The 19294-nt window shown below is 49.1% G+C and overlaps 1 long non-coding RNA gene across 1 annotated transcript in view; it reads left to right on the forward strand.

Moving 5' to 3' along the window:
* Window positions 1-18962, forward strand: part of LOC117002647 — a 200899-nt gene extending 181937 nt beyond the window's left edge. Inside the window, exons 4-6 of the long non-coding RNA XR_004419325.1 lie at window positions 17234-17343; window positions 18472-18619; window positions 18753-18962. This is a non-coding gene — a long non-coding RNA (uncharacterized LOC117002647). The remainder of the gene's footprint in view (window positions 1-17233; window positions 17344-18471; window positions 18620-18752) is intronic.
* Window positions 18963-19294: the final 332 nt, after the last annotated feature.

Here is a 19294-nt window from a genome sequence, read left to right on the forward strand (position 1 = left end):
CTGGTGCAAGTAGGGCAAGGCAGGTGCCAGCCCAGAAGTGCCTGCCCTGAACACCTTTGTCCCTTTTCCTTTGGGCAGATGCCCCAACACCAAAGGTTGGACACCTCTGGACAGACCAGCTGCAGGAGACATTCTTTGGTGGGTTGATGTTGGAATCTTTGCCTGTCCTCTCCCACCCCTCCCTTCAATCTTTCCCTTCCTTTCCCACTGTGGGAGAACTCAGCACCATCATATTCAGCCCCATCCCTCTACACACCACTTTCACTGTGGGATTCATTCACTTCCCTGCTTGGCTCCAATGTCCTTGCTGCAGCACTCCCCCAGTTCATGCGCTGAAGTTTGATTTCTCCCTGGATCCATCAGCAGGGCCTGCCCTGCAGGGCAGCTGTTTGGTGGAAGTGGCCAGTTCTAGGTGTAAACCCAGATACAGGATAATTGTCACTTCCCCTGTCAGGGCAGCAGACAGGTAAATCCCCAGCCTGTCCTGGAAGCCGGTGGGTGTTTGTCCCATCGGGGCAGGATGTGCAGCCCTGGAAGGGATGCTGCCGTTAAGAATGCAGAAGATAAAGGACACAGAATGTCCCCTCTATCTCCCTCTGAGAGCCCTGAAGGGAGATTGGGGTCAGGTGTGCTTTCATGGGTACCAGGAGGATCCCTCCTGCCTGAGTTCAGCCTTTGCAGTAGAGATGGGTCAGTGCATGGCCTGTGCTCCCATGGCCCTTCATAAAGTCACCCACAGCACACCAAACATCCTGACAGCACCAAATAACCAGGAACTCCAAAACTTCCCCCATCTCCCCACTGCTCTGCTGTGTGATGCTTGTGGCTGATGCCATTTTGGGGACATGCTGGATCTTTGGGAACAATGTGAGCTTGTGCAATCCCAAACATTCCGATAGGGTATTTGCTGCTTGATTTTCTGTGTTTTATGGGAGAAAGAGCCATGAGATCAGGCTATGACAGCAACAGTTCTTTCCACAGAATGCTAGTTTCCTTGGGAAAAGAGACAGGACCACTCCCCATGTACAAACCATCTTTTCAGGCACATTAGGAGGAATGGCTGTCAGATGGATGGAGTGAGCTGGGGACACACAGCCAGTGCAATTAGCTGGTGTATGGCTGGAGGGAATTAGTTAATTCAAGCTTTGATTCTGTCCTCTCAGAAGAAAACAAATGAGAAGACATGCCATTAGAGGAGATGAGCTGTCTTAATCCCTGGTTTGACATTCCTGTTCTTTCTGTTGGACACCTTTTATCAGCAGAGATTTGGGTCTGGCTGACAGTGCCAAACAGGCACTGGGTTAGTCCTGGAGGGAAAGCTGTGGCATGTTAGGTCATGGCTCAGAAACTTCCCAGCGAAACTACACTGGTGCAGTGAAACCCCGGGATCTGGGGCAGCCCCAGTGTGTGGATGCATTGCTTACTGAGGAGTAGGAGAGATGCTACATGATTTTACTGCTCTAACCCGGTGGTATCGTTGTGAGGGGACACTTGTGACGGAACATTTACGGAGGTGGACGTGCGAGTGGGCGTATTGTGACTTAGATCACAGTATCTGCTGAAGGCACTGCATATTTCCCTCCCCTGTGTATATATATATTTAAGTAGGCAGCAGTTCTGTGGCGTTGCTCACATCAGCCCACCAGCCCTCCCTACCTGATGGATCACAGAGTGTGACAAGTTCAGCTCTTGGGAGGAATGCCATGGGTGCCTCTGCCCATTGTCCACCCAAAGGGCTGGGGTGGCCATGGGGAGCCCATCTCTGAGCTGGGTGTCACACAGGAGGATTTCAGCCATCCCCATGGGTCTGTGGCTCAGCAGGGAAGGGCTGCTCCTCTCTGAACTGTAAACCAAGCCCTAGCTCTGGCAGGTCCATGGCAGTGTGCTTCTGGCTAAACTCACACTGGCACAGATTTTTACCTGAGGAGAAATCCTGCATGTAAAAGTCATAAGTAGAGAAGCCACATTCCACTGGAGGGGGGCCAACCTCAGAGCAGTTTTGATCCACTCATAGAGGGGACAACCCCAGAGCAGAGATTTTCTTGGTCCCTTTCGATGGTCCAATAGCTCAAAATAGATGTGAGTAGCTCCACTACCACTTTTATTAGAAAAGGGGGTGTTATTTGGAGGGGCCAAGAGCAAGGTGTGAGAGGCAATTACACACCCCGAGCTTGGAGCCCAGTTGTGACTTTTATGATCTCATTTCCTCATCCACACACAAACGCTTGGCCAAAGCCCAATCTCTGCAAATGAGCTTTGGTCACCACTGGTTTTAATTAGCAGAAACAGTCCTGTGCAGTGTTCCCAATAAGTTAATGACAAAGTATCAGTCTCAGTCTCTGGCAGTTTTCTCTTCTTCATCCTGCCAGAGGGCTTTTTCTGAGCCCCAAACCAGCCCCTTGATCTCCGCTTCCAGGAAACCTTTATAAAATTCAGACCAGATTCTTGAGCAAGAACCAAATGTTTCAGCCAGAAAGATTTCTTTTTTCCTTTTTTTTTTCCTTCTAATTTTATTTTTGGGAAGGGTGAATGGAGGATGATTAAATCTGAACCGAATCTGAACAGATGATATTTTCAATGGCATGTTTAGCATTTCTCTGAGAAGGCTCCAATGGGCACAGCTCTGCTGTTGTTTTCTTAAAAACGTCAGTCAGGCCAATGTGTTTAAACAGGTTCGGCTGTTACCTTCTTTCCTCATGTTTCACAAGTACAACCAGTGAGTCATGTGCAATATTATTTATTTGTATTCCAGCACAGCAGTGACGGACGGGCTCTTGTGGGAGGCACTGCAGAAAGCCCAGAGAGGGAGGGGCTTTGCTTTTAAAAGAGGATCCCAGTAAAACTCCTAAAGTACTGACTAAAATTGCCAACCCCATTCATGCATGTGCCTCCCATGGCATGTGCCACTGCACAGAACTGCTGTGACTCCCTGTGGGGCAGGATGGCCTGTTGGCCATGCCAAAGAGGTTCTCTGAGCCAAAGGACTGCCTGGTGCTGCTCAGCGACTCCCTGCAGTGGAGCCACAGCCCAGCCACTGCTCTGAGCTTTGCTGGGGTGCCCTGGGGGGTCACACACACAGGGGCTCCCATCCTGAGCGTGCAGTTGGGTGAGTGAAAGGAGCCTCATGTACCTGAAGGTCTGTGCCTTCATTTGAAAAGTCTCCCAGTGTATGGCACTGAGCAAAGGCAGCCTTGCAGTGCCCATCCATCCATCCATCATCCATCCATCCATCCATCCATCCATCCATCATCTATCCATCCATCCATCCATCCATCCATCATCTATCCATCCATCCATCCATCCATCCATCCATCCATCCATCCATCCATCCATCCACCCATCCATCCATCCATCCATCCATCATCCATCCTCTCTGACAGATGCAGTGTGTGTGTAGATCATCCTGTGTCTCCCCCACCCAGCACCCAGTGTGACTGCCCAAAGATGCTTTTCTGCATTAAAGACTGTCTCTCTCCAGACCTTAGTTAACTTCCCGATTAATGCAGAATCATGAATTATTCATCATACCGCCAATGAGGCCATTAAGTTTCCCATCCTTTGAAGATACCGGTACCTATTCCTAGCACAAGAGCAAAGGAGGCTGCAGATCTAATTGCAGGCAACAAAGTGAGGAAGACTCCTCGTCTGCTGCTTTCCTAGTGAGCCTGAAAAGCCTCTCTTTTATAGAGGTGTCAATAGCAATTTCATTCTCTTTTCAGAGGAACAAGTGCCTTTAACCATTTAAACCCACTTAAACGAACGGCTTTTGTGCTTCGATTACAGACACAATGCAGAGAAAAGCAGCCCCGGTTGGATGCAGGGTCCCCCGCTGGGGAAGGTCCAGCCTGTGGCCAGAGGGGTCGTGGGTGCTGCTCTGCCCTCCTGACCCACCGACCTCTCCCAGCTGGGACGAGCCTGTCCCTGCTGATCCGAGCCTGGGTGTGAGCGGGGCTGCACGGGCAGGGTTTGCCGTGTGAAGGCTGCACTTTGTGACACAGCCATGGAGCAGAGCCCATCAGCTCTGAGTGACACCCTGCCTCACCCACCAGACACTTCCAAAAGCCCCCACATTGCTGCAGGAGGCCTGGGCTGCCAGTGCCTGGCTTGGCATCTCAGCAGGTGTTTTCTCTTTGCTTTCCCCTGCTGGCTTTTTCCTGCTCAAAACCGCTCAGAGAATGTCCTTATGAAGGCCACAGGTGTCACTTTGCTGCAGAACCCAAGCCCTTGCCCAGGCATGGTGTTTGTTTTTGTTGTTCAAAATACTCCAAGAGCTCCAGGCTAAGTGGATGACAGCAGCATTAATAAATAATAAAACACATCTATAGCTCTGGAGGATTTTATAGCCATTCCTATCTTGAGATCTCAACATGTTTCACAAATGTTAATTTGTGGAGCCTCACAGATGCTCTTGACAGACTGAGTGGAAAAGAGTCTGGACATGCAGGAGAGCAAGAACCAGATCATAATCTCTGCCCCCAGGTCGTGAATCTTTTGGGCTACAGCTCTGAGCAGCCTGCACTTGTACAAACATCCAGGGATGCTGCTTTTGCTCCCTGATTTTTATATGCACAGCACTATTTTGGTTGGATAGAAACAAAATCAGGAAGGCTGCTTCCTCTTGTTGAAATTTTTTCCAGCAACTTTTCAGTATAAATAGCCCAGAAGAGTGGTGGTGATACCCACCAGGAAGCACTGGCCCATTTATGTGCTGTGAACACTGCCATATTATTTTGACATTAAAATGCAATAGCATTAAGTGATAAGGGAAGGAGATTGTCTGGTCCAGGCAATCTCGTCCTTCAGGTAGTTAAGCAAATTAATAGTTAAACAAGGACTTTAATGAGGTTTGAGGCTAGTTTGATTTTACAGTCCTTCTATTAGGGGTTTTATTAAACCTGGTCCCAATTAACTCATAGCTGTAGTGAACTTGAGGAGGCTTTGCTGGGCAGGCTGAAGTACCACAGCTGAGGAAAGCCTGGAGGAAGACACCCTGTCTTCCTTTCTACCTGCTTTCCAGGAGTTTGAAATCCCACCACACTGAAATGTGTTTCTTTTGCCATTGCAGTGGCCTTGACTGACTCAGCTTGGTCTGAAGAGGGAAGCAGATGGCAGCAACTGAAAACTGGAGTAAGACAACGTTTTCTTCTCTGAGTCTTTTAGGGAATAAAGTCCTGCTGAACAGCAGTACTGACAGAAAAGGGTTGAGTAGGGGTTTGGTACAAGTGGGAAGACACATGATCCGTCTGCTTAGGAGCACACACAAATGCCCAAAATCCAGGGCTGCTTTTGGGGTGTGTCTGTCTTTGTATGGTCATTTCATTCCCTAAATATCTTCAGTTCAAACACTCCTGATGTGTAGGGAATCTCTCCAACTGTACTGTGACCCGTGTGACCACTTGGCAGCGGGGTGAGCTCAGGGGAAGGAAGGATTGTGGCAGAAAAAAGGGACCAGTGATGTTTTTCTCTTCATCCCATCTAAACTGACTCTTTAGTCTTGGCATGAGGAAGCAGGGAAGAGAAGGAATAACACAATGCTCAAAAAGCATCTTTCTCTCTGACCTGTTCTTGGCTAGCTCCTCTCTGATAGCCACCCAGGACAAATTGTCTGTGCTGGCAGTCTCTAGTGAGGAAGATCACATCTCCTAGGTGAAGCCTTTTTCACCCACTGAAGATTTAGTTGTTTTTGGACTGGAGGCCAAAAAAACCCCATGGAGACTTAGATCCTCTTCTGTTTCCAGAAGCAAGGAGGAGAGGGAATGATTTCCACTGCAGCAGCCGAGTACACAACAACATGACTGTCCATGGTCCATCCCAGGGCTGCCTCAATGCACACTAAAATTGTACCAAAATTGTACTCATCAATGATGATTTAAAAATGCAAGTGGATTAAAATAATTTAAATAATTAAAAAAAAAAGAGTAGGAATTCAGCATCTGCAGTTATCTGCTAAGCTGCAAAGTACTGATGTTGGAAGCAGTTTCTGAACTGTGTTGCAATCTTTCCTGGCTAATACAAGCCCAAAGTGGCGACAGCTAAAGCAAAATGCTTATGTTGCTTTATAGAAAGGCTATCCTAGTTCCTGGATAACAAGAGCAAAGGATAATCCAGTTGATTTTGGTTTGGTTTTTTGCCCTTTTTATCAGCCTCAGTTTTATTTTAACCCACCTTGGCGGGACGTGGATTCATTTGGCTGGTATTGGTGCAGCCAGTCTGCTGTGCTGATGGTAAAGGCTGCAGCATCCCAAGGTTCAGATGCAGCCCTGCCCCTGTGTTTTTAACAGCTTGTCTGAAAAAGGGGGAAGGCACAGCACAGAGCCACAAAAAGAGAGGAGAGCTGCAGAAAATAGATGTCAAGGGTGAGAGACCTGTTTAGCAAGGCAGAGAGAAGTGAGAAGCAATTTGACTTCTGTACCCAAGTACCTGCACAGAGAGAAAGCACCAGATGTGGAAGGGCTCCTTAATCGTGGGAGGTAAATCAGGGTGTGCATCCCTGGCTGGTGAAAAGAAGCAAAGAAAGTTCAAACAGGGCTTGTGTTTTTGGCAGCGGGGACAGCGAGCCTTGGGGACAAATCACCCACAGCAGAGGCTGCTTTGTTTCAAACACTCTAATAGTCCCTCCTTTGAGATAGGCGTAATCAACAGAAGCCATTTATCTTAATGTTGGGGTAATTAAGCTTAATACAGGGCAACGGAGTGAAAATGAATAGGCTGGGATGTACGGGAAGTCAGATGTGGGCTCCCAGTATACAAACAAGCTTTGTAGTCCTAATGGGAGCCCCAGAGGCTCGCTGTGCCTTACTGTGAAAAGAAGTGGGTTTATTAACACCAGATACCCTTCCAGAGCACTTGGACAGGGGCTGGAGGTTGTTGCTGGTGTGGAAATGGCACTGGAGTTATTCAGAGCGCTGGCAGATCTGCTCCCCGCTCCTCTGTGCCCCCGCAGCCTGCGGGATGAGAGAGAAGGGGCCGGGGCAGAGCGCGGCCGGGGCTGAGCCGGCCCGAAGGGTGCGGGGGGTGCTGCTGGGGAGGGGACACTGTGCCGCACTGTGCCACACCGTACTGCACCGTGCCACACCGTGCCATGTCACACCGTGTCACACCGTGCCACACCGTGCCATGTCACACCGTACCACACCGTGTCACACCGTGTCACACCGTGTCACACCGTGTCACACCATGCCACACCATATCACACCGTGCCGCACCGTGCCACACCGTGTCACACCGTGCACACCGTGCACACCGTGTCACACCGTGCCATACCGTGCCATGTCACACCGTGTCACACCGTGGCACACCGTGCACACCGTGCCACACCATGTCACACCGTGTCACACCGTGTCACACCGTGCCGCACCGTGCACACCGTGTCACACCGTGTCACACCGTGTCACACCGTGCCATGTCACACCGTGTCACACCATGCCACACCGTGCCGCACCGTGCACACCGTGCCACACCGTGTCACACCGTGCCGCACCGTGTCACACCATGTCACACCGTGCCACACCGTGCCGCACCGTGTCACACCGTGTCACACCATATCACACCGTGCCACACCGTGCCATGTCACACCGTGTCACACCATGCACACCGTGCCATGTCACACCGTGCCACACCGTATCACACCGTGCCACACCGTGCCACATCGTGCACACCGTGCCACACCGTGCCATGTCACACCATGTCGCACCATGTCACACCATGTCACACCGTGCACACCGTGCCATACCGTGCCACACCGTGCCGCACCGTGTCACACCGTGTCACACCGTGCTCAGCACTCACCACCCGGTGAACAGCCAGCCCCAGCAGTGCCATTTGCAGCGGGAGCCAAGGGAAGCTGTCCATGCCGGAGGAGCACTGGAAATGTCACTGCCCATCGCCCTCCCTGCCCAGCCCTCCGTGACTGACACCTCTCTGCTCTATGGACAGAAATGCATTTCCTTCTGTCTGCTTTCCCTCTAGCAACTGTGCTGTTTCTGATTTTATAGCCACGTATTTATTTCGTTCATTTTTAAATCACCATTGTTTGGGCCACGTTGTTGTGCTGGGTGACAGAAGGGAGAGCTGTGAATGCACTGCTCTCCCCAAACCTGCAGCACGCACAGCCAGGTGGCACTTCAGGCTTGGCTTCTCATCTGGAAGCTGGAGCTGTGTTTCTAACAATACAGCACCCACCCAGCATGAAATTGTAATGGATCATGCCTTGCCCTAGGTCCTTGGCTTATCCTTGGTTGACACTGAATTAAAGGACACGATGTGTGGCACTCAGTACGTCCCTAACCTGCTGTCCCAGAGACAAATATTAGCAACTGCACCCTGCTGACACAGGAGATTAGTGCAAGAGGTGCCCTCAATGCCACAGGCAGAAATGGGTCAGCTCCTATTTGGAAAGCTCTCTACTTGAAGTGAGTAGTGATGCAGCCTGTAGGAATAAAAGGCCAAAAATCCTGTGTTTTCTGCCTCAGAGCCCTGCTGAGATTCACAGGCAGTGAGTTCTTAGCAGTTGAACAGGACCGTTTTTGTGGTGGATATCAGCTCTGTGAATGGTATTTTATTAGGAATTAGGAAACAGTCCATCTTAGGAGCTGCACTTAGTGTGAAACTCCTTGCTACCACCAAAGTCCCTAAATTTGTATAAAGTATATCAGTCAAGAATTTGTTTATTAAAGGCTTTATTGTAAACTTTTCAAACGCAATACCAATGTCCCCACTGCTTCTAAAAACTGAGTGCAGCAACAAGACAAATCTCATATCTGTTCCCCCTTTCCTCTTCCCTTTGCCCTAATCAAATCCTTTATTCATGCTTTTTCTGACATACCAGGTTTTCTGGCTTGGTTCAGCAGTGACTAAGTAGCTGTACAGTTACAAAACAGTGCTGTCTTTGTTCTGGAAAAGTGGAGAAATGAGATGTATAATCTTGAACTAAGGGAACTCACAAGTGAAAAGGAAGCCACGTGTATTCTGGCACGAGCTGGGTTGAATTTACCAACGCTGCCTAGAAAGAGAGCAAAGAAAGAAAACAAACTCATTTGTTGTTTTGTTTTACCACCTCTTAAATGACCCAAAGCCCATCAGAGCGGATGGTGTTTTGCTGGTTAAACTGATGACACTCATCTGCCTCTCATCCATTTGCCTTATTTTCTCCACTTCACTCTCCCACTGTCTGTTTGCTCTCCCACGCTGCACATGCTCATCCTGCCAGTCGGGATCACGAGGATCCCTGATTATGTTCTTCCTCCTGCGTAGCACCATGTCTTCAGCTGATATTTTGGACAGCAAATCATCCCCAAAGCTGCACTTTACTTTGGACAGCCTGCTGTGCTTCTTCCATCATGTGGGCCCCTCCAAAGACAGCTCAGTTGAGCAATACGTGCATCCTGTAAGGAAACCCTAACTGTATCTCTTCCTGGGTTATCTCAGTAAGTCCTACTGATTCTACTGCTATGTAGAAAGCAAAACTGAAATGTAAGATGTTATTCCTGCAGTGTGAATCCTCAGGACGAGATGGCATAGCCTGTGTGCTTTCCATGGTGGTTTGAATGCCCCCAGTCTGCCTGTGCTCCTGGGCTGGCTGCTCTGGAGCACTCACACAGGGAGAGCTCATCTGCCACAAAGGGGTTACTGCTGCAAGGTGCAGGTGGCACAGAGCAGGCAGATCCACTCGAGCTGAGGACAAACCCCTGCTCCTCCCTGGAGCTGGTGGAGCCACATGTTGATCTGGAGAGAAAAGCCCTGTTTTACTTACTGGTAACCTTGCAAGATCTACATAGACATTCAAGGCATGCAGCAGGCAGGAAAAGGGAATGCAGAAAGGGTGGAAGCCAGATGTGAGCTGGCTCGTTTGAAGGTTTGTGCACAGACCTGGGCAGTATTGCTTTGTCTGCTCTTTTGAGCCACTCCACAGCATGTGCACCAGTGGTACAGTTAATTCCCCTGAGAAATTTGGCTTATCCAGCCATCCAGTGGTGTGTGTAGTCTGCTCTGTGTCCAATTGGGATTCTGTCCTGGTGGGATGTGCTTCTGCTCTAGGTCTGGCCCCAAAAGGCAGAAGGATCTGTGCTCCCAGAGCCTGCTCTTTAGGACAAACACCTGAGCCTAATGGGGAAGGGAGGCAGGGACAGCCTGACAATGAACCCAGCTGCCTGAGAAACCAGCTGGAGGCTCCTCAGAGGAGCAGAACATGGTGCAGAGCCAGGCCACAGAGCTGGTGGGAAGGAAGACACCTGGAGAAGGCTGTATTGAGCTCACAGCAGTGTAGAAGGCTCAGTAAAACCAGGCCTAAAAGGAAGAACTTGTCTTCCAGTCATTAGTGGGAGGGGAGTTTGTTTGAACCCTTTTTTGGGGTAGTTTTAAGCCTTTTGCTTTAGTTCTTCATCCCAGGAGTTCATTGCTCAGGAGTAGGAGGCAGTCATGGGGCTCTGGTGATGTGCTCATAGCAAGGGAGGGCTTGGATCCACCTCAAAGGTCCTGAGCTCCTGAAAATCCATGGCCAGATTTATCCCTTCAGCCAGTTTCTGTGGCCTCCTTTGGCCAGTCAGGACTGGTCACATCAGCACCAGGCCAGAGTGAGTTCTTGGCCCAAGCAGTGACCCCCTGGCAGGGCAGCTCTGCTGGACTGGAAGTGTGCAGGGTCCCAGCAGAGCATTGCAGAGCAGACCCTCAGGTTTGAGCCTGGGATGTGTTGCTGTAGCAAATCATGTTTCCCAGATTTTTCTTCACTGGTGGGGGCCTCATGAAACATGGGGCTACCTTCTGCTCTTTCCCATGTCTTCAGAGCCCTTTGGGTGCTGTGGCTCAGTGTTCTCCCCCAGGGTGGTTTCCCTGCCTGCTCCCCACGGGAAGAGCCATCAGTGTGGTCGTGACACTGGAATTCATTACGAGATGACTCTGACAACTTCAGGAAATAAACAGTGGGAGCAGATGGGCTTCCAGAGACCAGAAATCTCATTTCTCTATGAACATCCTCAATAATTGGATGCGTGCAAAAACAAAGGAAGGAAGGAAAAAACACTGAAGGCTTGGGACAGCCTGTGGGCAGCATTGCCTTAACACACGAGTGAGCCTTTTCTGGTGGCTGCAGCGTGGTGGGCACCTGCAGAGCTGTACATGAATCACCTGATATGCTCTTTGTTTCACTGTGCTGTTACTCATTGAGCTGTTGCAGGAAGCTTTCCACCCTGCCACCCCAAAGCATGGTTATCCTTCAGGACTTTGCGTTCCATCAGCTCGCTGGTGTGACCCAGTTAGCTGATTTAACAGGGACTTTTTTTTCCTCCTTTAAGGGCACTGTTGTGAAAATATTCTCTTTGCTTCTTTGGTCTTGAGGCAGTGACTGAACCCCATTCTCCTTCCCCCTTCCCCATCCCACCCTGCCCATCTGTAAATCCTGTTGTTCTGTGTTGAAATGCCTTTGCTGCACAAAAAAATTTCACCTCAAGGGTGGTGTTTGGCAATACATAGGAGACAGGAGAACTGGAGAAGGCTGTGGAAGCAATGGATACCTAAAGCATTAGGTGCTGCTCACAGCAAACCCTCCTGGCTCCAAACCCTTTCTAGCCAGTTTGGATTTTTTTCATACAAGGGATTTTAGAATTTGATGCCTGAATAATTGCTGTGTTAAGTTTTGTGTTCTCCACAGCACTTTTGAGTTACCAGGAAAATGAAGAGCCTGAAATCTATTTTATTATTTTTTATGAAAGGCCTCAATATTCTCAGGATAGGGAGTCAATCTTTCAGCCACTTCTGAAAGTGATGATACCTTGCTGATTTTCTGGAAGTGACATTTGGTGTCTCCCAGAGGGCTAAGACACACAGTGATACCCTCCTTCATGTTCAGAGTGTGCTGTCCTGGGTTTGCCCCCTGAGAAGAAGCAGATTGCCCTGAAAGTCCCTTGAATTGTGCTCCAGCCACCACTCAGCCACAAACCCACACACAGTGCTTTAAATTGCCAGTGCAAATGAAGGTTGTTTCAACCATCTCCTTGTCTGTAGCAATAAAATAAAATGAAGAGCTCCAAAATATGCAAAGATGCAAAATGATCCTGGCAGGGGGGAGTTAATCAGGCATTAAAACCCAGGGCAGAGTCCAGGCAGAGATTAGAGAGTTGCTCTTTAATCAAAGCAGCTGACCTCATGTGTGCCTGCTACCAACACTGCTTTTCAACCTGGAATTGAAGTTAGAAAAGCAAGGATTTCCTGTAATTCCGTTAATACTATTATTATTTGTGCAGTGATCTGGAAGCATTCTCTTCAACTGTAGTCTGGGACCAGGCACTGTCAACCTATCCTGCTGCTCCTGCAGCAGCAGCAGTAGGATGGGAAGATCCTGCCTGGCTTGGTCCCTCACTGCAGGAACCCTGGCAAAGCACTGCTTGGGAAGGGGAGCAGCTCCCCTGGGTGCCAGCCCCCGCCTGTGCTGGTCACTGTGAGGGTGCTGCTCTTTCTCACCTTGGCAGCAGCCAGCTGCAGGGCTGGGATCCCACCACAGCAGATTTGTGGCTGTGTGCAGTGCTCAGACCCTGCTGTGCTCACAGCAAGGTGGTGTTTGGTGGTGAGCTGTGTGAGCTGGGAGCTCAGTCCCAGAAAGCTTTCCCCATCACTGGGCTGGGGGTGATGCTTTATGAGGCCTCCAAGGCTCCATCACCAAACAGGAGTGCTGCTGCTGAGTGGCTTTAGCCAAACGCTGGGCAGGCCAAAAAAGGACCACAAGGCACTTGAAGGTGTCGGTACTGAATACACAGCAGTGCCAGCAGCTGCCTCAGGGAGCTGTGCAGATGTGAGAGCACAGGATTAGCAGGGCCCTGAGCTCCTCACTGTCAGGATTTAAGGATGGATTTGAGCTGAGCAGCTCGAGCACAGGGCAGCCCTTGGGGTCAGTGCTTGGTTTCTCCTGGCCCTCCTGCCCTGAATGCCAGTGAGTTTCAGCTCTCACCAGGCTCTGCACAAGTACTTCTCTGGCAAACTCACCAAGCAGAGCTGGTGCTTACTGGAGCCTGCTTGACCCCCTGGATGCTTACTTGAACAAAACTCTTTATGGCACTGGGAAGGCTGCCAGAGCTGCGAGAAATGGCACCAGGTTTGCACCTTCACATCCACAGGTGACTGAGAAATTACAGCCCAGACTATGTGGTCCTTTCTAGTGCCTGGACAGGGTGGGTTGTTGCCAGCCAAGCAGAGGGGGTAGATAGATAAGGAGCTCATTTTGGCAGTTTTCAAAGTCTTCGTGGCTCAGGTTTTGTTCGGGTAGAAGGTCAGGCAGGCACAGGTTGGCCTTGCTTATCTCTGGTCTTGGAAAGCTTCTTGTCCAAACCTGGCTTCAGTCTGTGCCTTTTGCCTTCAACCCTCTGCATTTCCATTCCAGCAATGGTGCTTGAATGAGCTTTGCCCATCAGCTGCTCCATGATACTTCAAGGAACAGAGAAATAGAGCAAGTCCCTTTGTCTCCTCCTGGGGTTTTCAGGTGCCACTCACAGCTGGCTTGAGAGAGTAGATACAAGTCTATTAGCTTCCTAATCTTTTAACTAAACTCCAAATATTTCACTGTTCATTGATCATGACCTGTCTCCCCCCTAGCAGACAGATGTATATTGGGGACATTGCTCATTTTTCAGGGTGAGAGAGAGGCTTTTCTCCCTCCTAGGCATTATGCAGCCATGAGAAGGGCTTGCCAGAGGCACTGCCTGCAGATGGCTAGTGAGTGACTCGCTGGCTGACCTGGCACTCTGCTCTCAAGTTTGGCTTTCTTTGATATTAATGATCCTCACCACTTTCCAACCAGGACAGTGCTGTATATTGTGGCCATAGAGAGTGCTAAAAGGAAATGAAGCATTTGGGACTTGGCCCATGCACACAAAACTCAACTGATCTTCACCCTGAAATTCAACAATAAAAAAAAGGAGGTAAAGATATTTGCAAGGACACCACCTTGTTGTTTTTCCATGCTAAAAGGCTATGAGATAAGGAGTGGAGATGTGTGTGCAGACACACGAGGATGCTGCTGGGCAGAGTGATCTCCAGGTCCTGTGCTGACACCCTGCTCCTCTCCATGGTGATGGGCTGCAGTACCCACTCCTTGTTGATTGATGCTTATTGCCATCAGGACTGCAGGGCAGAAAATGCACTGAAAACAGGCCAGCCACAAAAACAGCTCTTCTGATTTCTGCTGTGTTAGGAAAAAAATGTTTTATGAAGGAAAATACAAGAGAGAGCTGGGACAATCAAAAGCAGCACAGGGGAGAGACTGCTAAATAAAAGCAGTGGCAGTGATGTGCCCCCAGCTGCCTTCCACATTAAGAGTTAACACTGGATCAGCACAATCCCTATTTTTAACTGTCTCCAGCAGTTTCCTAGCAGCCTGCTTTGACTGGGTTATGCTGAAGGCCTGCCTTAATGTTGTGCCATTGGGGAAAAGAGGAATTCCTGTGCTGGCCCAGGAGCAGCAGGACATTCCCAGAGTGTCCTGCTTTGCTCATTGCCTGTTCCAAAGCTTCTGTCTGGTTGAAATAAGAGCCCTTCCAAAATTTCCAAGCAATTAAGTTAAAACTCCTTGGAAGGAAGGCCTGGATTGCCTTTCAGGAAGGGAGGCTGACTGCAAGCAAAGTTAGCAGTGCTGGTGTTGAGCTGTGCAGCAATGCTTGGAGCAGTTTGCCCTCCCATGGCCAGTTGGAGCTTGCAGCTTCTGCTCTCCAATGCTGCCACAGAGGTTTCCTTTGGCTCACATGGATTCAGATCTGGATTAGCACTGTGCTCCTTGCCTGTGTCTTTACTCCAACCCCAGGATTATCTGCCTGACAGGGAGAGCAGAGGAATTGCTGGAGCAAGGTGCTCTCATGGAGAATGCCCAGCACTGCCTTCTCCAGCAGCACATACTTCCTTACAGACAGTTCTGATTTCCTGGGGATACCATGGGCCTGTTCTGCATTTTGTGGTTTGGTCACTTGTTTGTAGTTTGTTGAGGCTTTCGTGTAAGCTCCAAAATACCCAGAGCTGCTGCACCTCAGTGGGAGCACCTGGCAGTGATTGCAGGCTGGAGCACTGCTGGGTACCAGCTCTCTGGACACTCACTCTGCAGTCACAAGACGAGGGGAAATGGCCTCAAGTGTGTCAGGGGAGGTTAAGGTTGGACATCAGATAGATTGTTTTTTTCACTGAAATGGTGACCAATCATTGGAATGGCCACCTATGGCAGTGGTGGTGTCACCATCACTGGAGGAGTTCCAAAAAGGAGCAGACGTGGCCCTTCACTGGGGGGGCTGGTAAAAGGCTGGACCTGAAGATGTCAGAGGTCTTTTCCAACCTTTATGAGTTTGTGGTTCATGGATCCTGCTGTGAGATCATTCCTGCACTCTGGGGCCAGTTCCTCACACATCTCTTACATTTGAGCAACCCCACTGCAGGGTGTGCCTGCAGCAGGGGTGCAGAGAGCAGGCCTGGGATGGGTGGGATCAACAGAGCCACAGAGCAAAATGGGATGAAAACAGGAAACTATTTTGCTTTTCATCAAGGTTTTGTGTGGGAAAAGAAGAGATTAATGCATACTCCCAATTTCTGCACTTTTTTAAACAAAATACATTTCCTGAGATTCAGACCTTGGGGCATTTAGGCAGGAGACAGACAGCAGTAGATAGGCTGATTCCTGCCTCCTGCCCATCTTCAGTGACATCCCAGTAAACACCCAGGTATGATGATTCTTTCCTCCATCCATGTCTCAAAAGACTTTTTCCAATTTGCCCTTTGAATTTGTTGGGTTTCTCTTCCCCAGCATCTTCAGCAGATTCCCAGACTCCAGCTGTCCCTGCTGCTCAGGCTGTCTGCAGTGGATTTCTAGGCAGTGCATGACTGCAGTTCTCTCCCTGGCATCCTGTGGTATCCCCAGCCCCACTCTCCAGGAGACAAAACACAGGAATCTGGTCCCTGTTAACAGGCCATTAGCACCAGCAACATCCAGGGTTGAATGTCTTGGTCTTTGAGCAGGCAGCAGTTCCTGTGCAGTGTCCAGTGCAGCAAGTGTGGAAAGCCAGATGATTTTAATGACAGGGTGTCCATTGAAGTCTCTGGTGTGAGGGAGGTTGTGATAATTTCCTCCTTCTCTCAGATAAAAGAAATGCAAAATAAGAGAAGTTCCTTGGCCACTGCTGGGTGGACACTTTGAGGATCTCATTTAATTTACGAGATAATGATCACATTTATAGAACAGCTTGTTTCAATTTTCTCATTATCACTAACTGAGATGATAGCTTATTTAATCCACTTCTGCACCACTTCACAGACAATGAAAAATGTGGGAAGGAAAGTCATTCAGAAGAGCATGTGGAGCCCTGGTGTAAGCAGGTTGGTGCAGATGAACCTTCAGTGTGAAAGCCTCAGCTTTCTAATGAAGGTCACTAATAGGAAGCCAAATGGAACTGAGTAATTTTGCAGGACCTGTGCTGTTGTCCATTCAGGACTCAGGTCATGCTGGAGTTCAGTGGCTGAACCAGATGCCGAAGCTTTTTCTCTGAGACAGTAAGAAGCCTGTGCTTTTAAAAGTGATATATTGTCTGCCAAGAGGACTGAAGCAAAAGATGAATGAGATCAGAGATGAATTTGCTCTAATACTAATACGTTATATGTAAGAGCACAGAGTGTTTCCGCTGATTCTGAAAGAAATTTAATCCTCTGCCACTGAGAAGGAAATGGGCTTGTAAATCTGAGGAAGGAATGCATCATAATCCCAGAAGAAGTAGGCAGTGATTTCTTGGCACTGGAGATTTGACAGGATTTTGAAGTGAAACAGGAGCAGGTTTAGCCAGTAGACTTCAGCAATGGCAAATGGGGTGAAGGACACCCGTGCTCTCTTGGCTGTCCCTGGGCTGTTGTGTCTGTTTCCATATCCTTACCCATACAATGGTAGCAAGATTAATTATCCAGAGTTTTCACAGGGAAGAGAACAAGTTGTGCTGCTAAACGACCTCCTTCCCTGACCACAGGGCATGTAAAGCCCTCCTGTGGGAGAGGTGGGATCCCAGCCCTGGAGAACCATGGCCCTGACGGCCCAAAGGGAGCTGCCAGACAGCTCTGATGTCTTCTCTTGATTTTTCCAACGTGACAAACAAACAAACAAACACACCAGCTGTCCAAAGCAGAGCAGGGAGAATGTGACTGAAGGATTATATTTACCTTCACATCTTTTTTGAAGGTTTATTCAGACCCCTGAAGCATAAAGTAAAATTATCCCTCTTTTTTTCAGCTGGCTTCTAAGGAAGGAGGTGCACAGGAGGGGCCTGGAGTATTCGGACACTGAGCTGCATTCAATGGTATCTCCCTAGAACTTTCTGGAGAAGTCAAATGAAAAGCCAGGTGTGCATTGTGGGGGGATTTGTTTCTCCAAATAGAACTTACAAGATGAGGAGAAAAGCTGTGTTTTCAAAAGCAAGGAATTCTTTGGGCTCCAATTGTAAATCAGACTTCCTTGTATCCGTTATATAAAATATCTGCTTGACCTGTAGCTGTTTGGGAATCATTCTTTAAATATTCTTTTGAGCACCAGCGTCAGAGCTCTGTCTAAAAAGTCCTTTATAATGGGCTGTTCTGCCTTCAGCTCCTACTCATTTTATGCTAATTGCTGGCAAGTCATAATTTTCCAGTAAACCACTCAGAATAAGCTCCATGCAGATATTAATGATACAATAAGTCTTTGAGCAGCCACCGAGAATGAAACATGAAAAGCTAAAGGCATTTCCTTTTGGGATTTGACCCCCTGATGTACTGCTTGTCTTCTAGGCAACAGGCACAAATTCTGTGTGTGAATGGTTGGTTTGTAATCCCCAGATCCCAGTGATGAGCTGAGCAGCTACCACAGGATGGGAGTGCTTGGGCTGCAATTCCTGCCCAGACTTAGGGGAATGAGGAGCCCAGATCGAGCTCTGGGAGCAGGCAGTGCCATATTTACTGAGGATTTCTGGAATCCAGGCTGCTACCTCTGGCACTGCTGGCTGTGTTTGCACTGCAGCCTTACAGAGGGGTGGCTATGAGTGGTGTGACACAGAGGGGTGGCTGTGAGGGGTGTGACACAGAGGGGTGCCCAGGGGGCACTGATGCTCAGTGGAATGGTCACACAGGACTGGGGGTACCACTGCTGCCAGAGGAAAGAGCCCCATGCAGACAGGCCCAGGGAGGGGAGCACCAGGAGGAGCCTCTGCCCAGACCACCTAAGCTAAGGAATAAATCCTCCCGAGCATTTAGCCCTGCAGACACACATCTGCTGTCCAGTGGTGGTGGGGGGGAGAATTCTACAGAGTGAGCTCGTTCCAGGAAGCTTCAGTCTTATTAGTTTTTGGAGGAAACCCAGGAAAAATTCCATTGGAAAGCTGAAAGCTATTATGGCAGGATAGCTGCTCAGTGACTTGGTATTTGCCCTTGGAGACCAGCTCTCCCAACTTTATGAAAAATTATATAATCAGCTTCTCTGTTTTTGTGTCACTGCAGGCCCAGTGTAGTGTTTTCTACAGAAGGATCATGATGTTCAACATTTGCCATCGTATTTCCCTTCTTATGGGTAGAACAAGAAGGAAAATTAGAAAGAAAACGCTGAAAATGTAAAGTCTCTTAATGACTTGCTTCTCCTTGGAGTCCAGTAAGTTGTAGAACACTGTAGATTTTTCAGTCCTTTCAGTTACTTTATTAAATAACTCCTAGTATCACTTATGGGTGTTTGAAGGGAGGAAAATGGGATTTTTCCTGTCTGCCAATTAATTTATTGTGGTTAGCACACAATCTTCAGGGCATCACCTCCACCTGTGGGCCTCTCCTTCCTCTGCTTACCACCACAGCTGCCTGGTGGACTGTTGAGCTGTTAACTCAGGGCATTGTCCCCACCTGGAGATGACATTTGTTGACATCTTGTTGGAACAAGCTGAGGATATCCTTGGGAGGAGATGTTGAAGCATGAGGGGACAGCCAAGCTAGGACTTCAATGGAAAGAGGCAAGTAATCCATTCTTACAAACAGCTCAGCCTGTGGTGGGGTTAGGAGCTGATTATCATCTTCCTCTTCCCTCCTTTGGTTTAGAAGGGACAGGCTGTGCTGCTGTGCACAAGCTCTGAGCATCTCTAATGGGCAGGGAAGGCTCAGTTGTCCCTTTGGCCCAGGCTGTGGCTGGAAGAGGATGAGGGGGTCCAAGCAGGTGGTTTCTGCCACTCCAAGTGACCACGCAGTGCTGCCTGCAGTGCCCTGCTCCACATCCTGCCTGCTGCAGGCATCAGGAGGGACCTGCCAAGCTCCACACAGCTCTCAGGTCTGTCCCACACCC

The sequence above is a fragment of the Catharus ustulatus genome, chromosome 13, assembly GCF_009819885.2.
Source record: "Catharus ustulatus isolate bCatUst1 chromosome 13, bCatUst1.pri.v2, whole genome shotgun sequence".
Classification (NCBI taxonomy): Eukaryota; Metazoa; Chordata; class Aves; order Passeriformes; family Turdidae; genus Catharus; species Catharus ustulatus.